At 44.3% G+C, this 23197-nt stretch overlaps 1 long non-coding RNA gene across 2 annotated transcripts; it reads left to right on the plus strand.

The window, feature by feature from the left end:
• Positions 1 to 612: 612 nt before the first annotated feature.
• On the plus strand, positions 613 to 21112 carry LOC101943883 (uncharacterized). Of its 2 annotated transcripts, XR_010598240.1 has the most exons (4): positions 613 to 720; positions 8958 to 9045; positions 16764 to 19173; positions 20226 to 21112. It is a non-coding gene; the product is annotated as an uncharacterized LOC101943883 (long non-coding RNA). The 2 variants fall into 2 exon arrangements; XR_256911.3 differs by having other exon boundaries at positions 16764 to 21112.
• The last annotated feature ends 2085 nt before the right edge of the window (positions 21113 to 23197 follow it).

Raw genomic sequence — 23197 nt, forward strand, 5'->3', positions numbered from 1 at the left:
CTACCATCTATTTTTCCTCCCTTTTCTCTTCCTCATCTTAAAAATTGTTACTTTTTTCTACAGAAAACAAACTCCTTTCCAAGCTCAGAAGCACTCTGGAGTACCTTGATTAATGCTACACAAAGTAACCTTTGAAAGTAGAGATGGAACAAAAAGAGTGCCACTTGCAGATCAATCCAGCAGGGAAAGAAAAACATAAAACTTATTAAACAATCTTTAGTTAAAAATGCCTCAGAGTAAAATCTATAACTCACTGTACATTACCTTAAAATTCCCTCTGTCACCTCTTTGTATTTTCTTAATTTCTTCCTCTCATCTCAGCAGTGAGTCCTGGCTTCTGTATGAAACTCCTCCTAACAGCAAAGCCTCTGCTTTTCATACCCATAAGCCTCTACAGCAAAAGGAAACTTTTCCTCACAATCCGTCTAATATTGCCCCTGCAGACTCGCCTTAAAACCGAACTATATTGAATGACAGCGGGAAAGAGTTTGAACAATTGTACAGATAAAAGACCCAGAAGCATCACATCCAGCATACAAAGTGTTAATACAGCCAAGTCTGCCTGTGAACAAAATATTGACCCCATTGTGCTGAGTGTCCTTGGCTCCCATGGAAATCCAGGCGAGTTGAAGTTGCTCAATATTTTGCAGAGCTGGAGTGAATGCTGAAAGACAGTAATCAACATTCATGGAACTGTAAACATCTGCTCGGCTCAATCATGTAAGTAGGAGTTTTTCTGCAAACCTTTGTTTAAAAGGGTTTTTGTTTGGGGGTTTTGAGATAAGTGGTTCTGGGTTTGGCCCATTTTGATTTCTAATAGATACAAACAAAACTACGGGTGGTGTGAGTAAAACCTTAACAACATTTTGCTTTGCAAAGTCAAGATCAAGCAGTGGTTTGGATCAGGGTTCCATTTTATCCAAATCCTCAACATGCAGGGAGATTTGAATAAATGTATCTGGGTTTTGGCCCTTGTATAGTCATAAAGCTGATAGAAGCATTAAATGCATCTCTAAACAATAGTTTAAATATTATTGAATAATAGATTTTGCAGATAATTTTAAGTTCTGCATAAAGAGTATTCTGAGTGGCCCTAAGCAGGCACTCAGAGATTCAAGGACACCATTACTGGCATTTATGAGTATTTGAATAAAGCACTTATAAATTCCTACATACTGATATTAGTGGAGTGACTTATTCCTGCTGCTACCAATCTTAAATTTCAGAATATTAATGAGAAAAATTGCTGTAAAGTAGAAACGTGTCCTGAATTTGAAAGAGTCCAGACTCCAGGGTAATAGCAACATACTGTATATGCTACTACCAATTTTATAAGACACAGCAAAGATATTTGCTTGAAAAAAGTTAGTGCAGACTTACAAATAATAAATATAAGTGAAAAGTATTATCATAGTGCCCTTTTGCTGATTTAAACAGGTGGGTATTATCCCAGTTGTATAGATGAGAAACTGAGGCAAAAAGGTTATATGACTTGCTCTTGGTCACACAACTAGTCTGTGGCAGAGCCAGAACTGAACAGAGGTTTAATGACCCTTACAGCTATAACTAAAGTGATATATAAATAAATACAGACACACACACACACACCATTTCTTGATCCAGACATAGGCACACATGCATATGAGGTTGCTGCATCTCATGTCTCTTCACAATGTTAGTTATAGCAGATCAGCAGAGTGGTCTCTATACAGCTTTCAGTGGAAGTAGCATCATGACAGCCGTTTTCAGTAGCTGACTCCTACAAAACAGGTTTTTGGGTGTGCACGTATTACAGATGATCAGAAATTTTTCAGCAAAACTTTTTTTTGTTGAAAAATGCTAATAAATTCTCTGTGGTGCAAGGTAGAGAAAAAAAATTTAGGTATTGATACAGAGAGAGAGAGCCCCATCCCAGAATAGCCAATCATTTGGTGTTTAGGACACACATCTGAGTTGTGGAAGACATGGGTTTAAGTCCTGAATCAGACAGAGTAGGCTGTTCAATCTTGTTCTCCAAAATCCTAAGTAAATGCTCTAATGACAGGGCTACTGGCTATTCTGGGAGGTGTCTCTCTCTTCTTCTTCTTTTTTTTTTTTTTTGCAAAGGTTAGATGTGGAACAAAACTAATATCAGAACCTCAACATTTTTCATGAAATAGAATTATTGTTTTCCAACCAACACTAGCGTATATGCTACCAAAACAGTTCTATCAGATTATCAGTTTCTCTATGTAATAAAAATCACACCAAAACATGCACATTATATGTAGGCTTGGAACAATTCGATGTATTGGTTAATGTTGGTAAATGTGAATTATGCTGTACATACACAAACTGACCAAAAAGTATTTCCATCCATAATAATTGAAATTTTACTGATAGGCAAAGTAAGAACATGCTGCTTGAGAACTTATTAGAGTTTAATTTAAGGACATTTATTTTGTATATTTTAACGTTTAATGTTGAGAATTTGTATTTTAATAGTTATAAGACTAACTTTTTGAATTTCAATATCTACGGTCATTAGATAATTATTTTCTGACCTCCCCCCATAATTCCCCTCGACTTTGAAAATTTAAATCGATAAAAGTAAAAAAAAAAAAAAAGGCTTAAAAATAAACTATCCACCAAAATTATAAAACAGTAAAAATATCAAATACTGCCAACCCTAATTATATAGATGCAGTGTGGTTGTAGCAGTGTCAGTCCCAGGATATTAGAGAGACAAGGGGGGTTAGGTAATATCTTTTATTGGACCAACTTCTGTTGGCGAGAGAGACAAGCTTTTGAGCCACACAGAGCTCTTCTTCAGGTTTGGGAAAGGTAGTCCTAGCTTGTCTCTTTACCAACAGAAGTTGGTTCAATATAAGCATAATTAATAATTATACCTCAGATGGCATATTATTTTGAGGCATGAATTTTCCTGACATACCACAGACTGTTCTTGGCACAGGACCTTTCAACACACAGAGACAATGAACAAACCAGCCAAAACTGGAATTTGTTACCAGAACCCCCAAACTTGGAGGGCTGAGTAACATAGGATCCAGATTGAAAAAACTCATTCCTTTGCAAAACAAACTGACTGGTGAGGCTTTGCTAAATCAAGACCAAGGCCTTGGCTACACTTGCAGATGTACAGCGCTGTGAGTTAAACCTGACTTCGTGCAGCTGAGTAGGAAGAGCTCTGCAGTCTGTTCACACTGACAGCTGCCCAGCGCACTGTCGTGGCCACATTTGCGGCAATTGCAGTGCTATTGGGAGCGGTGCATTATGGGCAGCTATCCCACAGAGCACCTTTTCCCATTCTGGCGCCGTGGGTTGTGGGAAGGGGAATTCTGGGTCCTGTCCCAATGCCCCGTGATGCATCGCTTCGCATCCCAGAAATCCCTTTGTTTCCGTCCACCTTTGGCGCCATCTTTCAACGGTTTCTATGCAGCGCGATCTGTCTGCGGGAAATGGAGTCCGAACTGCTGAGGCGTATGCTGAGGAGTCTTGCCAGCAAGTCACGTTTGGCTATCGAACTATTCCTTAAGATCCAAAGCGACAGTGAGAGTGAGGGTGAGGAGTCCGACGATGCTATCGAGACGCGTAACGCGTACGACACGAAATTGCTTGTGGCATTCACGGACATGCTCAGCACCATGGAACGCCGCTTTTTGGTTTGGGAAACAAGCACCGAGTGGTGGGATCACATGGTCATGGAAGTCTGGGATAACGAGCAGTGGCTGCAGAACTTTCGGATGTGAAAAGCCACTTTCATGAGACTGTGTGAGGAGCTCGCCCCCACCCTGCGGCACAAGGACACGAGATTGAGAGCTTCCCTGCCAGTGGAGAAGCGGGTGGCTATTGCAATGTGGAAACTGGCAACTCCAGACAGCTACCGGTCGGTCGCAAACCAGTTTGGAGTGGGAAAGTCGACCGTTGGAATCGTGTTGATGCAAGTTTGCAGGGCCATTAATCGCCTCCTACTCAGAAGAACCGTGACGCTGGGTAATGTGCAGGAAATAGTGGATGGTTTTGCACAAATGGGGTTCCCTAACTGTGGAGGGGCAATAGATGGGACGCACATTCCTATTCTGGCACCACCCCACCTAGGATCCGAGTACGTTAATCGTAAGGGGTATTTCTCTATGGTTCTCCAGGCGCTTGTGGATCACCGTGGGCATTTCATTGACATTAACACAGGCTGGCCCGGAAAGGTGCATGACGCACGCATCTTTTGGAACACTTGGCTGTTCAGGAAGATGCAGGCCGGGACTTTTTTCCCAGAGTGGAAGATCACGGTAGGGGAAGTTGAAATGCCCATTGTGATCCTTGGAGATCTCGCTTACCCGTTAATGCCGTGGCTCATGAAACCCTACACAGGGAGCCTTGACAGCAGCAAGGAACAGTTCAACTACAGGCTGAGCTGGTGCCGAATGACTGTGGAGTGTGCCTTTGGCCGTTTAAAGGGTGGCTGGCGATCTCTGTATGGGAAGCTGGACTTGGCCGAAAGCAGCATCCCCGCGATTATATCAGTGTGCTGTGCCCTCCATAATATTTGTGAAGGGAGGGGTGAAAGCTTCACTCAGGCATTGACCTCCGAGGTTCAACACCTGGAGGCTGAATTTGCACAACCAGAGAGCAGGACTATTACTGGGGCCCAGCGCGGGGCTGCAAGGATTAGGGATGCCTTGAGGGAGCAATTTGAGGCTGAAAACCAGCAGTGATATCTGGTGCCCTGCACGGGAGTGAAGTGCAGTAGTTCCAATCTTTAGGAATCAGTGTCTGCTTAGCAGACAAGCAGACTTGCAGTGCCTGTTTATTTCTGGGCTAAGGAGTCTTTTACTTTATGCAATAATAAAGAATGTTTTCAAAGCCAAAGAATCCATTTATTGAAAAGAAAAAAAAAATTATTGAAAAGAAACAAGGGGGTGGAGTGGGGAACAGTACAATCACAGATTCGCGTATGTCCTGTCTGATGTGCTGTGCAGTGAGTGCTGACTTCAGGGCAGCTATACTGCATGGTGATGGGGGTTGAGTGCAGAGGGTAAGGGTCGTGGGTTTCAGGGCTGGGTGGTGAAGATATTGGTGTTGGAGGCAGAGGGTGGCGTGAAGAACACGGAAGTTGGGGAAAGTGGGTTGGAGGTGACAGTGGGGCACAACAGAAAGAGTTTTGGGACAAGGGCTGTGGGGGGGGGGTGGCATTTGCGGTACTGCTCCTCTTTCTGCATGGCTACCAGCTCCTGGATAGCGTCTGCTTGGCGCTCCAGGATGCTTATGAACCTATCAGTGCTTTGCTGCCGGTGCATGGTGCTTTGCCGCAGGTGCGCTGCGTTTTCCTGGCGGATCCTGCTTTCTCTCTCCCTCCAGTCCTGTGCTTTCTCATTCTTTTTAATAGATTGCCGCATCACTTCTTGCAGCATGTCGTCTTTGCTTTTTCGCGGTCTCTTCCTGAGTCTTTGCAGTCTCTGAGCAGGCGATAAGAGGGACAGCTGAGGTCTCAAGGTCGATGCAGCTGTATAGGCAAAATGCAACATTTAACAGAGGCAGCATTGTTTATACCAGACAGAGTAATGATTTCCCCCCGCACTTAAGGAGTAGAAAAGAATAGCATAATTCTACACAATAGCATAATTTTCCCGTCCGAAACAGAGCACACATATCCCACGGGAGCCTCAAAATGGTGAGTAAGGGGGACTGATTGTTTCAGGGCTGTACTGTCCTCTGGGTTTCTGTGCCTTGGGGAGAGCCAACAGCTTCAGGGGGCACCTACACTGAACACTGTCCCAACATTTTCCACAGGAGTTCGTCCTGGACGATACCTCGCTGCTGAGGGTGACCTGGGAAGCAAGGGAGGGTCTTCTACTGCAATGCGGCTTCCGCCCTGGCCCATATGCAGCTTGCCTGTGTGCAGCAATGGTCCCCTTGCCCCTCGCGGCACAGTGGAGCGGACACGTTAGCCTGGCTGGGACAAGGACCACAGTGGCTCTCCCGATAAACCTGCGCAAGCGAATTGCACACGTTCTGGATGAGACATTAGAGGAGATTACCGAGGCCGATTACCGCGATGTGATAAACCACATCAATGCACTATTCCGCATCTAGGCATGCATGCCTAACCCTCCTCTCCCAAAGAGCCTGCATGGAAAAAATTTCTTCCTGGAAAAAAAAAAAAACGCTTACCGGGAACCTGCTGTTCTGTTTGTCTTTCACCAAGTACTGGCCACTGCGACTGGCTACCTTCCTCCTGGCTTGAGACGAGCTCCTGGCTGCATAGCTCCAGGGATTCCGGGGTGTCTCCATCCAGCCCACCACCATCACTCCCATTTTCCTCCTCCTCTTCCTCCTCCTCCCCCCCCCCCCCACACCGGCTCTGAAGTGCCCATGGTGATGATCGGAGTGGAGGTGGGGTTAACCCCAAGTATCGCATCCAGCTCTTTGTAGAATTGGCAGGTCGCGGGGGGAGCACCCGAGTGGCCGTTTGCGTCGCGGGCTTTGCGGTAGGCACTCCGCAGCTCCTTGATTTTAATCCTGCACTGCAGGGCGTCCCGGTCATGGCCCCTTTCCATCATGTCCTTTGATACCTTCCCGAAGGTATCGTAATTCCTACGGCTGGAGCGCAGCTGGGACTGGACAGCTTCCTCCCCCCAAACACTGATGAGGTCCAGCAACTCGCCATTGCTCCATGCTGGGGCTCGCTTGGCGCGTGGAGGCATGGTCACCTGGAAAGATTCGCTGATAGCACTCCACGCCATGCCGGGCTGAGCAGACAGGAAGGGGATTTTTAAAATTCCCAGGGAATGTAAAGGGTCGGTCACATGGTTGGTTACCCGAGGCCAGGGCAGTAGAGTTTGAACTGATGACCAGAGTGGCTAGAACAGGCATTGTGGGATACTGCCGAATAATTCTGGAGGCCATTCACAGCGCATTGGGCGGCCACACTGGCGCCGCAGCGACAGCGCTGCACTCACTATTCCTCTCGGAGAGGTGGAGTACATGCAGCGCTGCAACCAAGGAGATACAGCACTGCAAATGCCTTGCCAGTGTGGACGGGGAGTGAGTTACAGCGCTGCAACTCGCAAGTGTAGCCAAGGCTCAAGACAATTTCCTGATTTTGTCCATCTATCACAACAATCCAGAACAATGCAAAATTCACATGTTATCCACTGATAAAAGGATTTTTATTAGGGCTGTCAAGCGATTAAAAAAATTAATTGTGATAATTGCATTGTTAAACAATAATGGAATACCATTTATTTAAATATTTTTGGATGTTTTCTACATTTTCAAATATATTAATTTCAATTACAACACATAATACAAGGTGTATAGTGCTCACTTTATATTTATTTGATTACAAATATTTGCACTGTAAAAAAAATGTTATTTTTCAATCCACCTAACAGAAGTACTGTAGTGCAATCTCTTTATCATGAAATAGAACTTACAAATGTAGAATTATGTACAAAAAATAACTGCATTGAAAAATAAAACAATGTAAAACTTTAGAGCCTACAAGTCCACTCAGTCCTACTTCAGCCAATCACTCAGACAAACAAACTTGGTTACAATTTGCAGGAGATAATGCTGCCCGCTTCTTGTTTACAACGTCACCTGAGAGTGAGAACAGGCGTTTGCATAGCACTGTTGTAGCCAACGTCGCAAGATATTTACGTGCCAGATGTGCTAAAGATTCATATGTTCCTTCATCTTCAACCACCATTCCATAGGACATGCGTCCATGCTGATGATGGGTTCTGCTCGATAATGATCCAAAGCAGAGTGGACCGATGCATGTTCATTTTCATTATCTGAATCAGATGCCACCAGCAGAAGGTTGATTTTCTTTTTTGGTGGTTCGGGTTCTGTAGTTTCGGCATCTGAGTGTTGCTCCTTTAAGACTTCTGAAAGCATGTTCCACACCTCGTCCCTCTCAGATTTTCGATGGCACTTCTGATTCTGAAACCTTTGGTTGAGTGCTGTAGCTATTTTTAGAAATCTCACGTTGGTATCTTCTTTGCATTTCATCAAATCTGCTGTCAAAGTGTTCTTAATATGAACATGTGCTGGGTAATCATCCGAGACTACTATAACATGAAATATATGGCAGAATGCGGGTAAAACAGAGCTGAAGACATACAGTTCTCCCCCAAGGAGTTCAGTCACAAATTTAATTAACGCATTATTTTTTAATGAGCATCATCAGCATGGAAGTATATCCTCTGGAATCGTGGCTGACGCATGAAGAGGCATACAAATGTACAGCATATCTAGCATATAAATACTTTGCAACGCCGGCTACAAAAGTGCCAGGCGAACACCTGTTTTCATTTTCAGGTGACATTGTAAATAATAAGCAGGCAGAAGCATCTCCTGTAAATGTAAACAAACTTGTTTGTCTTAGCAATTGGCTGAACAAGAGGTAAGACTGAGTGGACTTGTAGACTCTAAAGTTTTACATTGTTTTGATTTTGAGAGCACTTATGTAACAAAAAAAAATCTACATTTATAAGTTGCACTTTCATGATAAAGAGATTGCCCTACAGTTCTTGTATGAGGTGAATTGAAAAATACTATTTCTTTTATCATTTTTACAGTGCAAATATTTGTAATAAAAATAATATAAAATGAGCACTGTACACTTTGTATTCTATGTTGTAACAGAAATCAATATATTTGAAAATGTAGAAAAACATCCAAAAATATTTAATACATTTAAACTGGTATTCTATTGTTTAACAGTGCGATTAATCACGATTGTTTTGAGTTAATCACGTGAGTTAACAGCAATTAATTGACAGCCCTATTTTTTGTGTGTGTATGTAATTTAAATAGAGCATTTCAGTGGACTGATTCTCCACCCCTCCTTCCCACACTACTGGTTATTCTTTGAGTTGTGTGATCTGTAGCAGCATGCACAAAGTTAAGGTTACCACCTGCTCAATTTTTGATCCTCTGTTCTGCTCCCCCAGTTTGCAGAGATGCCTCTTCGATTTTGCCAGACATGTGGAGCAGGTCAATATGCTGCACTTGCCAATGCCGTATGGGAGTGCTGGTCAGGTAAACCCCATGCCACACAGTCAGCTATTATGCAAGGGTGACCATCTCCGTCTTTGCAGTTTTGCCCCTTCCACAGCATTAATCCTATACTCAACACGGGGAATACTGTGACAGTAATTACTGTCAAACTGCAACTGAACATGCTGACAATGGTAGTTCATTGCCTCCAGTTGATACAGTACTTCCCATGCAGAGGTGAAAGTAAGCCGGTACGAGCCGGTACGGAGGACCGGCAAGAAAATGGAGCACTCTCCCCCTCTCTGACTCCTCCTCCTGGCTCCAGCAATATTGAGGGTCCGGGGGCCTGGCTCCATATGAATGTTCGGGGCCTGGTCTCCCCGCTGGCCCCACCTGCTGCCCCCCTCCCTGTCTCCCCTGAGTGTGGGCTGGCCCCCCTTAGCTACCCCCATGCATCTCCCTTCGGTGTCTCTCCCCTGAAACTCCATGCTGCCTGCCTGCATTAACTGCCGCCGCAGGGTCCTAGTGCCCCCCCCCCCACTACTGCCAGAGCAGGCTGCCCTTCTCCCTCAGACCTTTTCATTTTCTGGTGGGACCCTCCACCAGTACAGCCGCACCCCCTGCCCGCAGTCACCGCTCTTGCCCCATCCTCCACCGCCAGTGAGGCTACAGTGAGGGGCAGCAGCAGGGGAGGAGGCGCACATGTAATGGCAGCCCCCCCAGCATGTCACCCACCACAGGGGAGGCAAGGGGGATTCCTGGACCTGAGAGGGGCCCTAGAAGCACATGCAGTGACAGTGGGGGGGGAGTGTGCTGCCATGGGAGAGAAGGGGGTCCCTACCCCAGAGCTCGCTGCTGCTGGCAGGGAGAGGGCTGGGGGGAGTCCTCCTCTCTGGCTCCAGTCCCAGGGCAGCCTGCCTGCACCCCAAACTCATCCCCAGCCCTGCTCCACCCCAGAGCCCACACCCCCAGCCAGAGCCCTCATCCCCCCGCACCCCAACCCTCTGTCCTAGCCCTGAGCCTCTCCAACACCCCAAACCCCTCATCTCCAGTCCCAGCCAGAGCCCTCATCCCCATGCACCCTAACCCTCTGCCTCAGCCCTGAGTCCCCTCCCACACCCCACAGCCCTCACCCCTGCACCCCCTCCCTCTGCACCCCCTTATCCCCAAACTCCCTCCCAGAACCTGCACCCCCTCCCTCCGCATTCCCTCCCATCCCCAAACTCCCTCCCAGAGCCTGCACCCTGCACCCCTCCTGCACTCCAGTCCCCTGTCCCAGCCCAGGGCCTGCACCCCAGACCTGCACCCCAGACCTCCTCCCCCCCCCCAAGCTCCCTCCCAGAGCCTTGGGCAGGTGGCGGGGTGGAGTGGGGGGGGGTAGACTTTGGGCAGGGGCAGGTTCTGGGCACCACCAAAATTTCTACAAACCTGCCATCCCTGCCGGCAAGAGCTGGTGAACCATACCGGGGTGGACCAGCTTCCTGAGGCAGCAATTTAAAGGGCTGGAGCCCAGGGCCCTTTAAATTGCCTCCAGAGCCCCGCTGCCAGAGTCCTGTGGTAGCGGTGGCGGGGCTCGGGTGGCGATTTAAAGGGACCAGGGCTCCTGCCGCCTCTACCGCCCCAGGCCCTTTAAATCGCTGCTGGAGCCCCACTGCCGCTACCCCAGGGCTCTGGGGACAATTTAAAGGGCTGGGCCCTTTAAATAGCCCCCGGAGCCTGCCGGAGCGGGCTCCCGCTGCTTCTACTACCCCGGGCTCTTTAAATAGCCACTGGAGACCTGCCGCCGCTACCCCAGGGCTCCAGCAGCAGGGCTCCGGAGACGATTTAAAGGGCCCTGGAGGATAGTGGCCCTGGAGGGTAGTAAAGCCTCGGGCCTTGCAGCTGGAGCCCCAGGGATCCATCGGCAATTTAAAGGTTCTGGTGTTCCACTGCGGTAGCAGCAGTTAGAGCCCTGGGCCCTTTAAATCGCTCCCTTTAAATTGCCCCCGAATCCCAAGGCTCCCAGACACCTCTGCAGCTGGGAACTCAGGGAGTGATTTAAAGGGCTTGGGGCTCCCAGCTGCTGCTACCACAGCCCTAGCCCCGGGCCCTTTAAATCCTGATTTAAAGGGCCTGGGGATTTAAAGGCCCCGCCTCTTCCAGTGGAGGCCATGCCCCTCCTCAGGACTCCGGAGTACCGGCAAGTCCTTTAAGTTACTTTCACCCCTGCGTGTAAAAGATACACTATGGCATCAGACAGAGCAGACCACCTGTCACAAGACAGCTACCTGGGCAGAGTTGGGAGACAGAGATTAATCAGCAGTGCTAACCAGCTGGTCCAATAAAGTGAGAACTGTTTGACCAGCTGTAGTATACAGCAGAGCCTATGAAAAATAATAATGATATTTGTTACACCATATAGAGCCTTCCATCTCAGGAACTCAAAATGCTTTCTCACCGTTAATAAATTAAACCATACGTCTGTGACACAGGGATTCGCATCTCCATTTTACAGATAAGGAGACTGACACACAAAGAAAGTAAGCAATTTGCCCTAAGTTTCAAAGGAATACTGTGGCAGAGCTAAGAGTAGAATCCAGATTGAATTCAGTATTGTGCCTTAGCCACAAGACCATCTTTCCTAGTTTATTGTGGGAAAGGAATAGAAGAAGAGGAACTAGACAGGAGAAGAAATGGATAGGGTGTGAAACTCATGGAACAAAAAATAGATTTGGGGGCACAGAGCAAGAAGGAGGAATTTAAGAAAGAGGAAGAATAAGAACTTGGTGAGCTTTGGGAATCATGTAGGAGAAGGCAATTGGGGAGGAAGGAAAAGAAAGATGAAGACTAGTAAGACTGGAAGAAAGGCAAAGCAAAGGCCAGAAAGAGTGTGCAAGAAGGACAGAGAGGGAAAGAAAGGTATGGAATGAGTAGGGAAGGGTGATAAAAAGCATAATGGAGAGCAGATAGGCCAACTGGGAAGGAAAAAAAAGGAGGGGAGAATACTCAGTATTCCAGGCAAAAGAAGAACTGGAATACTTGGCAATATAACAGTTTGTGATTCCATCTTGGTGTGGGTGTGGCTTGCCCTAAAGAATGTGGATCAGTAGGAAGAATATGGACGGAGATTAATTCATTTTTTGGCCAACAGTAAAGCTGCCCACTCACTGAGACAATGCAACACAAATTGTGCAAGCTGTGAAAGTTATCTTGGCTTGCATCTGAGAATGAAACACTTGAAAATCAAAGGGCACAATGCAAGCTATATCTGATGACTTCTCTATGTTACACGTGATGTAGGTCTCAGTGTGTCTTATGCTAATTCTATGGAAAACACCCACTGAAGTTTCTTCCAAAGGCAAGGTTCACAGTCTTGGGAGCAGTTTGACTAAGTGCCTGAATGTCACACCATATTAAGATCACATTTCTGCCTCATTAATGTTTAAAAAAGGTTTCACAAGTTCCCATATAATTACAGGTCCATTAATCACAAAAGATGTTTTTTGTTCTGCCTAGCATTAAAAAGCTTCTATATTTTGATCAGGCTATATTAAAAAAAATACAATGCCAGTGTTTGGATAATGCTGTTCTGTGACCTTGCTGTACAAAGCCTATGGCAGTTCCCGTATACAAATGATAAAGCCAGATAAGGGCCTGCCTATCCATTTTTACCACACTGTAACTCAAATTCCAATATCACCTCTTTTTTCTTTCATTTTCAAGCAGTTATTGAAATACCCCAGAATCTGGGAACCCCCCTTTTTGGCAAGCTGTCCTTGTTTCCAACACTTAGACAATGGGCCTGATTCTGCACTCTGCTACAGCAGTTTTTGTAGGTAGAACTCCATTGACTTCCATGGGGTTATACTGAACCCAGTTCTGAGCAAACTAGGCTGGCTTTTTTTGCACAGATGTTTTTGCACAGACACCAGGTGAACCTGGCTGTTTTGACTGATTTTCACTTTGAATTTCAGGGGTTCAGGCCCAACTGAATTGAAATGGAGAAAATATAGTCATATGAGCCCCTTGAGCCAAAACTGTCAAATTTCACACAAATGTGGCATCAAGAACCGTGTCACACTGTCTTCTTGACACAAACCTGCCTGATGCAGCAAAAAGGCCACGGGGGGGAAATTGATAATATGTATACATTATATCTCCATAATAATAAAGAATGTAGAACTAGTGAAGGAAGGAAGAGACCTGGGTGAAGGAGTAAAGGAGAACTGTCGGGGAGGAGGATAAAATTGGCGAAGATCTGTTGGTGGAAAGAGGCAGGTTTGGGGAAGGGTGTTTGTAGGGGGTCCAGTTCTGTTGGTGGAAAAAAATGCTATTAGTATGTTCTTCTTATAACCTGTGTCATGGCTATCGAGAGCTCCTTTTTATTTATATTTTTTTTACAAAGCCAAACAACCAAGCATTTCAAACTACTGGTAGGCTAAAGGGAGATTAAGAAGGGTTTAGGCAACACTCAGAACAGGAAGCAAAGGAGAAAGTGAAAAAAAATGAATACACTCATGCATGCACACTGCCTGCAAAGTAGCAAGGAAAAAGGTAGGGCTTGTACTAAAATTAGTGGGGGAAACTGAGGTCCACAGGAGAGAGGGTAAAAGAACATGCATGAAGAGAGGGGAGCAAGGCAGAAAATGTTATGGTCCTTGCTCAGCGGTGGTTGGGAGGGGAGCATCACCTAGTGGTCAGGGATTAGGCCCATGACTCACAGAGGCAGTGGTTGGTAGGGGAACCCAGTTCCACCCACTCTACCGGGCCCTAACTTAAGGCCCTTTGAGGGGTGCTTAATGCTGCCCTCTCTGGGCCACTTATTACCACCTCCCTGCGATTGTCCCAAGGCTGCCACCGGGGTTTAGGAAGTGTGAAGGGTGTCTGCTCACCGCAAGGCACCTTTCAGTGTCTGCACATCATGTGGGAGCTTCCTTTCTCTTAGGGTGGCAACTGCTTCCTCCTGTAGTGTGGTCCATCTTCCTGGGCCAGATTTGTCATAAGGCTTTCCCCTGCTGGGAAAGTCCAAACAAAACAAAGGGAATTAACACACCAAGAGTTCATATGAGAGGGAGAGAGGGATGCTTCCTTCTCAGGCCCTTCTCTGAAGCAGAACCTCCCATCCCTCAGGGAGGGATCTTTGGGCAGGTTTTAGGGAAAGATTCTGCTTTCCCTTAGCTCTTCTCTGCTGGAGCTGCAGGTTGCTGGTCTGCTCTCTTCACTGGTCTGCTCCCAAGTGAGCTGTTCTCCTGCCTTTTAACACATTCCCCAGTTGGTGTATTTCTACAGGTGTACTAGGGCAGGGTTGGCTGAGCCCAGAGTAGTTCCTTAAACCCTTGTTGTCCAGTGTGGGGTTTACATATGGTAATTACACAGGGTAATATAGACATCAAGCACATGTGTACTTATATATGACAAGATAATGCAGGATAGACTGTTTTAAAGTGTGAGTCTATTCTGAAAAGTGACAGTAAACGTATTATTGTGCGATCCCATGTTTATTATATTTCCATGACTCCCTATCAAATTTGAGGAGCTAAGTGAATTTTTTGCATTAGTCTTCACTGAAAAGTATGTGAGGGAGATTCTCAAATCTAAGCCATTCTTAAAGGGGAGAAAGCTGAAGAACTGTTCCAGATTGAGGTGTCAGTAGAGAAGGTTTTGGAACATATTGATAAATTAAACAGTAAGAAGTCACCAGGACCAGATAGTATTCACCCAAGAGTTCTGAAGGAACTCAAAATATGAAATTGCAGAACTACTAATCGTACTATGCAACCTATCACTTAAATTAGTTTCTGTACAAGATAACTGAAGGATAGCTAATGTGATACCAATTTTTAAGAGACGCTCCAGAGGTGATCTTGGCAATTACTGTCTAGTAAGCCTAACTTCAGTACCAGGCAAATTGGTTGAAATTGTAGTAAAGAATAGAATTTTCAGACACATAGATGAACATGATTTGTTGGGGAAGAGTGAACACAGCTTTTGTAAAGAGAAATCATGTATTAGAATTCTTTGAAGGGGTCAACAAACATGTGGACCAGGGTGATCCAGTGGATTATAGTGTACTTGGACTTTCAGAAAGCCTTTGGCAAGGTCCCCACCAAAGGCCCTTAAGCAAAGTCATGGATCAGTAACTGGTTAAAACACAGGACACAAAGAGTAGAAATAAATAGTTTTCAGAATGGAGAAAGGTAAATAGAGATGTTCTCCAGGGAACTGTATTAGGACCAATACTGTTTAACATATTCATAAATGATCTGGAAAAAGAGGTAAACAGTGAGGTGGCAAAGTTTACAGATGATACAAAATTACTCAAGATAGTTAAATCCAAAGCAAACTGCGAAGAGTTACAAGGGGATCTCACAAAACTGGATGATTGGGCAATAAAATTGCTGATGAAATTCAATGTTGCAAAGTGATACATACCAGAAAACATAATCCCAACTATATATATAAAAATATAGGGTCTAAAATTAGCTGTTACCACTCAAGAAAGATCTTGGAGTCATCGTGGATAGTTCTCTGAAAACATGCACTCAATGTGCAGCAGCAGTCATAAAAGCGAACAGAATGTTAGGAACCACTAGGAAAGGGATAGATAATAACAGACAATATCATAATGCTGCTATATAAATCCATGGTACGCCTACACCTTGAATACTGCATGCAGTTCTGATTGCCCCATCTCAAAAGAAATATATTAGAAATGGAAAAGGTACAGAGAAGGGAAACAAAATTGATTAAGGGTACAGAACAGCTTCCATATGAAGAGAGATTGAAAAAAAATGGGACTTTTCAGCTTGGAAAAGAGATGACTAAGGGGAGATATGATAGACTCTATAAAATCATGGATGTTATTGAGAAAGTAAATAAGGAAATGTTATTTATCCTTTCACACAACACATGATGTGAATGCCAAAACTATAGCTGGGCTCAAAAAAGAACAAGATAAGTTCATGGAGGATAGGTCCAGCGATGGCTATTAGCCAAGATGGTCAGGGATGCAACTCCATGCTCTAAGTGTCCTTAAGCCTTTGACTGCAAGATGCTGGCACTGGGCATCCGGGGATGGATCACTTGATAATTGCCTTGTTCTGTTAATTACGTTTGAAGCATCTGGCATTGTCAGAAGAGAGGATATTGGGCTAGGTGGACCACTGGTATGGCCCAGTATGGCTGTTCTTATGTTCTTAGGAGTTTTCACATAAAAAGTAGTTTTTTTTCTAATTGCTAACCCTGAAGATTCAATCTGTGCTATTTTTGTCTCAACCATCACTACTACTAATAAAGATTCTTCAAGCTAAGTCTCATCTGTCCTCCTCCATTGGTGGAAATCTTGCTTTCAGTCCCACTCGACTGAATACCACAAACCAGAGCAAGTTTGTTGAGGGAAGTGATACCATGTTGACTGTCACTTTTTAGGGTTTCACTTAAGTTAAAACATTTTAGAAATGTGTTTAGCTTTGGGCTGGGATTTCTCCTACAAATTGTTTTCAGTCCAGTGATCACACCAGTCTGCTTCTTCACAGCATAAATAATATTTTATTATAGCTCCTGAAGCGTTTCAAAGCCAATATATACTTGAAGGCCTGGGCAGACTAGAAACATTAAACTGTGAGTTAATGCAAATCCTTGAGCTCTGACTTCCCTTTACAGACCATATAAAAAGGTTTATAACCAATAGCATTAAATAAATGGAAGCGTATTGATCACCCAAATCTGAATATATACATATGAAGAATCATTTTTCACTTTGGTTCGGTATTTTTCCTCAGGGTTGCAACATCGTAAAATCTGCAACAACAACTGGGGCTGTGATATGTGAACATGAGTTGTGATCACTACTCAAAAGGCAAGAGAAAGTAAGCAGAGTAAGCAAAAGAACATTCCCAACAGACAAACTTATCAACGAGGCAGGAATGTGGGTTGTGCCATATAGAATTTTATTCTGGTCATTTATATGCACGGAGGGTTGGTTGACTGGAAACAAAAATGCTCTTGGTCTGTTTCTGATGTTGATATGTTACTCAGCCTAAATAAAACTTTTCTTTGAATCAGGTTAATAAAAAGAGAAGCCCAGTACAAAGTGGATAGCGGCACTGAAATGAGGTCTAATTTTCCTCTAATCAGATATTGGTAGGAACAAAGATAAATGCCTTCTGTCTTTAACATGCCTTTATTTGCAGTTCCCAAGATTAGCCTTTAAGCAACCAATCAAATAGCCCTCCAACACCCTAACTCAAGGGGGGGGGGGGGGGAATAGTAATCCTTCTGAATAAGAAGAAATCAGCATTCTTAAGTACGCAGGGTGTAATAAAAATTTCCATTTGGTTTGCTGCATTGTTTCCAGTTTTCCATAGAACTTACCCACCCTTCTCCCATTGCTATGGAGATGAAGATAGTGTCTAGACTCAATTGGCTAGAACTACAGCTGGTTTAAAGTGTCATAGCCGCATTGACTTCAATGGAATCACACTGACTTGCAGTAGTTGAGGTTCTTACCCTATATATTTAGAAGCAAATTAACTGAATATTTCAAATCTAAATGCTTCTTACATTGCTTTAGATTAGACAACTTACTATTTTCTAAGTGAAATAAAAAAAATTGATTATTGTCATTACATTTGCCTGGCACACCAGAGCCCAGTGCAGCCCAACATGGCACACTATGAAACAAATTCCCTCAGAACCTGGTTTGCAGCAGAAAAAACTCCCAGAGCCATGACAATGAAAGGAGCAAGGCAGGCATTTCCAGAGCTTCTCTTCACCAGTCACCTATCCTGTGCCAAGGACTAGTGGCAGGGCAAGCCATTAGTCCCAGCCATTCCAGCCAGCACCTCAGAGAATACAGCCCTCCACACCACTCTCTGTACTGGAGGTAATGGAGAACACCACCATTGTTTCTCCTCTATGTCTGGCCAGTTTAGGAAATAACAGGAGGTTCCCACAAGATGCAAGTTAACCTATTTCTGCTTCAAGTTGGAATAAGCTGGGTGCCTATAACATGGATTTTCTGATGGTTTAGGATATCTATATCAGTACAGCGTTACAAGAGAGTGGAACAGACTTACTTCACTCCTAACCGTGTCCAGTGAAAACAATGTCATTGAAACTAGAGATCAGTTCAGCAGATTATTACATTCCCAAACAAGGGGAGCTGCAATTCAAATAAAAGTCTAAAAACTTTCCAACTATCAGAGTGTTTAGACGCAGTGTTCCAATTCAGCTCATTAAGGAGAGGATGCAGTGTTCCAATTCAGAGAGTTTGCAGCTCAAATCTAATTCCAATCAAGATCTGGGGGTTTGGTTGGGGCCCATTCAAACCAAGCCAAAATCTTGTTTAAATGTAAAAAGTTTAAAGTTTTCACAAGCCTTTCTTGATTCTGACTAAGGCTGGAAGAGCACATGTCAAAATACCAAGAAGAAAGCTTTTCTTGGGTAACTTCCACATCCACCTGTAGCAGGATGAACTAGAGATCCAAAGAGCCTGTTTTCATGAGTTTTACAGCATGATTTTGCAGACTCACTTTCATCTGAACCTTTTCCAGTTATGCATTACTCCACCATACTGGGGAGTGTTAAATTAACTGATTAAAGGGTAGTCCATTTGATATGTTCTAAAAGTCAATAAGGTGGTTGAAAGTTAATTTGGGCATTACTGTATACCAAGCAGTCCATTTTTAAAAAAAATCATGTTTCCATTTCTTCATAAATTTGTATTTATTTATTTTAATTCATTTCTTATCAATAAAACATACTGAATGCCCAGGAAGCTTTCAATTCCCAAAACATACAATCTTAGCAGAAAGCAGAATTTTCACTTTCAGCTTCCTCGTGGGGCAGTATATTTTGCTCCTATTGACAGAAGTAAATGCTTCATGCAGAAAATAATTAAATTCTTTTCTTTAAAAAAAATATATATATATAGCACCACTTTTCTCTTGTTCCTTTTCAGAGGACATGCATTCTTACAGATCAAAGTTTTAACCCTTAGGATACTGGCATTTTCCAGACTGCCAGCCAAACAAATGCTTAAGGCATACATCTACAGTCTTCAGTGGTTTTAAACCACACAAATTTATCCACCTGTGTCTTTTAATGTTTTTAAATGGGTTTTGGTGCCTAAGCAGAGAGAAGACATATGTGTGACTATGCAGAGGCCAGGAGAATAGGGCTGCGTCTGAGGTAAGTAGAGTGTTTTATTTCATATTCACTTTTCTGTTGGTTGCTATTAATTTTTAACACTGACCTGGCATTTCCCAGGCAATATAAAGGAGGGAACTGTTGCTTCTTTCAAGTTCCCCACTTCTATTGTAACAATGAAGGGCCAATCCCTGGATCTCTCACAGGCAAGCCAGCCATCACCAGCAAAAGCCATTAAACCCACAATTAACAAGAGTATCAAAAGGTGCTGAGCACTCACAGCTTTTACTGAAGTCCGTGAAAGCTTCAGGAACTCAGCAGCTTTGAAAAACAGTCTGTATGGGCCCAGTTCTATGAAAGCTGTCTCATTGAGGGTGGAATTGAGCCCTAAAGCACACATAATACTACAGTACATGGTAGAAACCATTCTAAGTGTCATAGTTTTGCCGTTTCCCTCTGGAACCAAGAACAATTAAAACACTTTTGGCTGAGCTTGTGAGTTTGTTCAAATAAAAACACAAATATCAAAGTGAAACTTATGGGGAGTGACACCCTCTGAACTAAACAGCCCCAGGAACTGAAACTCCCGAGCTTTGCAAGGCAGTAGCCAAAATGGGGGCTGAGAGCCAGAGCAAGTTTAGTGGTGGTGGCAATACTTTGCCCCTTTCTCTCTCTGGTCACTGGCAAACAGAAAGCAGCAAGATGTGATCATCCAGAAAATCATAAAAAGGGAGCAGATGCTCATGCTTGGAGAAGAGCTTTTTATGTAGCTAACATCATCGTGCTAATGCACATACTTTTTCATAATTCTGTGATTTAATTGTTGCCCTAAGCCTCACTCAGCATTTCTTAAAAATGAAATTAGATGGCCTGGAAATCTTCTGCATAATGTAGGGGCTAAATTATCAGATCTTCTGATAGTATCACATGTCCCTTTTGACTCTGCCACCAGTTCAGATAGTGAAAGAATGCAATCAGAGTCACTGTTTCCATCTTTAAATGCATATGATAGTGCTAAACTTTTTATTTCATAATGACATTTCGCACAGAGATTCCAATTTCATTTCAAATAATTGTATGCTCTTTTGTACCAGTGGATTACAACCTCCAAGGCCTCTTCTAGTTTCCTGAATACGTGAGCTGGAGTAGCACCATGGCCTGTCTGAGAAGGTCCAAGTGCAATTAAGCCATTTAGAGAATACCAGCCTGGAGAACTCTGCCCATGCAGTAATCGTAATTGTATGAAAAGAGTCAGGAGCTACGAAGAATCTGCATGGCACTCTTTAAAGAAGCACTTCATCCCTCCATGAGCTATGAATGTTGTCATGTTCTGTGCTTGAGGGTTGTGAGAGATTTGGAGGTATTCCTGTCTGAAGCCCAATAAAAACCTGAGACATGGCTCCTGCAGGCCAGTGTGCCAACTCACCAAATAAGGAAGGGGGTGGGGGGAGTCACCATTACAGGTTTTTTCATCTCCTTTTCTTCATGGCTTGCTTTATATTCACAAACTAAACAAAATCCCCTCAAACAAGCACTTCTATCTCAGACAGTGGGAGGGGAGAGAATGCACCTTTCCCTGCTTGTAGCTCCCTTTGCATCAGTTTCCCCGTTCGTTTTATAACTCCCCTCAGATCATCTAGTTGATGGGCTGGAACCTGGTAACCTTTTATAGACGAGGCTGCATTCACACCTTGTCACAGGCAGGGCCGGCTCCAGCATTTCTGCCGCCCCAAGCAAAAAAAAAAAAAAAAAGCCGCGATTGCAATCACGACTGGCGGCGGCAATTGGGGGGGGAGGGGAAGCCACGATCGGCAGCGGCCGTTCGGCGGCAGGTCCTTCGCTCCTAGAGGGAGTGAGGGACCTGCCGTCCCCGAATTGCCACAGGTGCCACCGCTCTCTCTTGGCCGCCCCAAGCACCTGCTTGTTAAGCTGGTGCCTGGAGCCAGCCCTGGTCACAGGTACTGGCTAGTACTGGGGTCTACAACGTTCGGCACGCGGCTCGCCAGGGTAAAGCACCCTGGCGGGCCGGGCCAGTTTTATTTACCTGCTGATGCAGCCAGTGGGGGCCACGATCGGCCGAACCTGCCGCGTCAGCAGGTAAATAAAACTGGCCCAGCCTGCCAGGGTGCTTACCCTGGCGAGCCGCGTGCCGAACGTTGCCGACCCCTGGGCTAGTAGAAGATCTATCCAGGTGCATCTAAAGATATACACTTATTACTGTTTTATAAGAAGAGCTCCTGCAGCTGGCTGCAGACACTCACATCTTGTGTATTTAATTACCAACCACACTAAGGTTCCCAAGCTACAACATTGTACTGGATGTTCTATATCTTATAAGTCTCTGTTAATATGCAATAACATTGAGATTAAAAATATTTTTAGGAACAAATTCCCATTATAAGTTTCTATTTAACTTTATTCATCTGCCCCATTTCATCCCCATTCCAGTGGTTTAGTGACTAGAATTAAGAAACTTTAGGTATTTACACCAAATTTAACTGGATTCTTATGATGCCCATGGAATCAGATCAACTGCAAAGAACTTCCCCCGCCCCTTTGAACATTGTCATTACATACAAATGATTAGCAATGGGACGCATAGCATATGTCAAAGGGACATAAATCAATTTGCCTGGCCACATGTCCAAGGGGCAAAATAGAAATTGCACCTCATTTATTCTCCTTTGTATGTGGAACTGATTGAGGCTGTGAATCACACATAGTGAGCAGAGCTGGATGATGAAGGCATAAAATCTCTGTCTTCCATGTCGAAATCATAAGAGAGAGTGTGCATTAAATAAATAATCAAAAAGGTACAAACTACTGCAGCCTTGTGTATTGTTTGGCAGCAACAAAATATGATAACAAAGGTAGTCACATTTCAGAGTCAGAAGACTGTAAATATGATGCCCTGGCATGGAAGTAAATGGTGTAAGTCCATGATAAATGACATACATGTAGCTTTGATTCATGTATACAGCCACTTATGTCTGGCAACTGACTATGGGGGAGCGGGGGGGAAGGTGGTGTACAATACCAGCAAACTTGTATGCTTGCGATTCCTTTCATAATTACTGAATTAATTTCAGCCAGCGCTGCTTCAGTTTTAGGCAAAAGACAGCTTTAAAATGTAGCTTTGCCACATGTGCTCTTCTTAAGAGAAATATTATACAAATCCCAGCAGGACAAATCTATAGGACTGAATTCTGCCTAGGAAGATTTTTCTATTATTTCTGGCCAGACAAGTTCCCTAGTGAACATGAATGATTCCTAGCAAGACCCATTTATTCTTCAATTGATGCAGGAAAAACACAGGAGTTTTATTTCTGGCAGGACTAATATACAGTAGAAGCCAAGGCCACTGATCCTGGCACTGCAAACCTATAGCACATGATTCCTGGCAAGAAAAGTAAGGACTTAATTATTGGCAGCATACACATAGGAGTCTATTAGACAAACTCATTTAATTTCTGTCAGAACAAACATATTGGGTTGAATTATTAGCAGGACAAATACAAATGAATCCAGGCAAGACAAATATATGATGTTACATTCCTGGCATGACACATACGTGGGAGGGGAGCATATGGCCCTGTGTAAAAACGTATGGAGGAGAACAAAATCAAAAACCCATGTTGGTTTTGATGCATGGCTCTGAGCCACATTTAACCCCACAGGGCTGGCAAGGACGTAGTAAGGCAGAAGGTACACCCACAAAAAGGGTGGGGAGCCAAGGGGTTCTCCCTAGAGGAACCTTGGCCACAAACTTGTGGATCCCCAGCCAGCTGTGCAGATAGTCTGTCTCTTTTCCATGTTCATTCCATTTCCCCTACCATCCATAAAGCACAGGTCAGATCCCCACTCTGTGTTCAGCTACATTTTGCAACATCTGACTACCTGGGAAGAAGACTACAACTCCCATCATCCATCACGGCAAATTTCAACCTCAACCAACTTTATTTAAATCACTGTTTAAATTTATTTTGTGACAACTCAAACCTGTCCAAGTGGCTGATGAGAGTTACATTCCTTCTGTGGAAACCATTGGGCTGGGCAGCCAGACCAG

This window comes from Chrysemys picta, chromosome 2 (genome assembly GCF_011386835.1).
Source record: "Chrysemys picta bellii isolate R12L10 chromosome 2, ASM1138683v2, whole genome shotgun sequence".
In the NCBI taxonomy this organism is placed as follows: Eukaryota; Metazoa; Chordata; order Testudines; family Emydidae; genus Chrysemys; species Chrysemys picta.